This window comes from Penaeus chinensis, chromosome 25 (assembly GCF_019202785.1).
Source record: "Penaeus chinensis breed Huanghai No. 1 chromosome 25, ASM1920278v2, whole genome shotgun sequence".
In the NCBI taxonomy this organism is placed as follows: Eukaryota; Metazoa; Arthropoda; class Malacostraca; order Decapoda; family Penaeidae; genus Penaeus; species Penaeus chinensis.
In genome coordinates, this window is record NC_061843.1 from 6,484,056 (window position 1) to 6,486,555 (window position 2,500).

A 2,500-nucleotide genomic window follows, 5' to 3' on the forward strand; every position below is an offset into this window, starting at 1 on the left:
TCACACACACACTCACTCACTCACTCACTCACTCACTCACTCTCTCACACACACACACACACACACACACACACACACACACACACACACACACACACATACACACACACACACATACACACACACACACACACACGCACTTACTCACTCACTCACTCACTCACACACACACATACCGTGTATGTATATACATATACCCCAACATCTTTCCCGTTGTTGTGGGGTGACTTACGAAACTGAGGACCGAAGCCCAATGAAAGGGATCACCGCTACTTTGAACCTCAGCCCTCGCCTCAACAAACTTTACATGGTCTTTTCTTCTCCCCTTTTCTTTTCCTTCTCTTCTTCACCCCCTTCTCCTGTACACTTATCCTAGTCGTTAACTCATTTTTAATCTCGCCACAATACTTTATCATAATGCTATTTACTAGGAAGCTTCGCCCACAAGCCCCGCTCTATCGCTGTATTTTGAATACGCCGCAAATGACCTTAGATGTTGACGCGGCAGATATGTTTCAATAAATTAGTAAATTATATATATGTATATATGAGAGTATATATATGTATATATATATATACATATTTATATGTATAATTATGTGTATAAATTGATCTATCTTTCTATCTCTCTCGATATATATAGTGGATATATAGATAGATATATTATATATGTATGTATAAATATATATTATATATATTTATTTATTTATTTATATACATTTATATATAATCTCGTTATCTCATTGCCGATTTCACTGTTCCTTTCGAGGCAGAGAGAGACAAAAAGAGCAGGACATAAAAAGTAATAGATACTTGAAATTTGATGTTTTTATGCGAAATATTTTTGAAACATGAATAAGGAAGCCGCGTAGAGACAATTCATCTTGAGAAAACCTTGCCATTTGCATTTGCAAATAATATATATGATTTGTTTTTTACCTTTTTAGAATAATGTGGTTTACATTTACATATTCAACGAAAACTCTTACATATCACCTCACAAACGTTTTTCTTTTTTGTCAAAAAAATATCATATTAAATGTGCCATCGACGTTTGCCTAGCGTGATTGTGCATATTTGCCAGTTATATTAATTCGAATTGCTCCTTTTTAAGGAAAAAAAACTACATATTTCAAGCAATAATGTTGGCATTGGGCAAACAAAATCATGTTTCCCTTTTTATATAATCTTAATGGTTGATATTAGTTGTCAGTAAAATATTAGCGAAACTATCACGAGCTAATCACATAATTCGTTACAAACAAGAGCATTCTATTCACAAAATATTGGATAGTATGCATGTATTACCAGAAAAAAAAAAGTCCTCGCATCATAAAATGTACCAGTTGGAACTGTGGGGAACTGTGCGTCGTCATTAATGCTTCATTGTTTTCCTGTGCAATGAATTATGAATATCAAAAGGTGAAAAGGATATCTACACTTTCACATGCAGTATTCCGACGGCTATGTGTACTAAGCCCCCTTTGTGATGAGGTCAGATAGCCAATTCTTTTCTGCCCAATAACCAGCAGGATAATGTCAGTTGATTAGTAACTGACAGCTTAGTCACCTGAAAGAGGCTGGTCGAGCGCGAACCTGGTTCTTGTGATGACGTCAACTTCATTAACTTCACCTATATTTACGACTGGATACTTGTTTATATAAATCATTGCATACATTGATGGATGCACTGTATTATGTAGAGCTAGTTTAACAGTCTGAATTTTAAGAACGTGAAACGACTTTACTGATACTTAACAGGTGCTGCGTTTGAAAATATACTAATTGTGTTTAACAGGGTATGAAGGATAACAGTAAACACAAAATCATAAATACCAGAGCTTAATATCCCAAAATGTTGCCTTTGCTTGTATAAGTGTATATTTGTGATACGTTTTCATGCGACTCAATTTCTAGAAATAAATTTATGTTATTATATAAATTTGAAGGAAAGCAGTGAAATTTAAACTAGATGGTAGTAATTGGAAAATTGTTAATGTTATTGGTATAATAATGTTTGGATTCTGACTTTAAAATACGATTAGGTTGCAAGAAGTATTGACTTCATCGATTTTGCAATCCAAGTTAGTTGATATTAATATCCTGTATACACAGATGCTGGCAAACAGGAATTCATGTATATAGAGACTTATTCAATATATATTCATGTTTGGACATCAAATGTAATATGTTTGAAGTTACTTTTTATATTTCTTAGTAAGGTATTGCCATTACGGTTGTATAATCGAAATATTGCGGTAGTCTCTTGCTGATACTGTGCTGATATTCCAGTGAAGTTTATCTATAGAGAATGAGATCTTTCTTCCACCGGTTCTTATGTGAGTTCTGTCATATATTGCAAAGCGTGCGTTTTTTTTTTTTTTTTTTTTTTTTGTATGTTTATAAACTGAATTCTAAATATAACGAAACTCAGATTGATGTTAAGTACGCAATAATTGTTTGTTAATGTATGCTGTGTACACATTTTACTCTCGTGGTG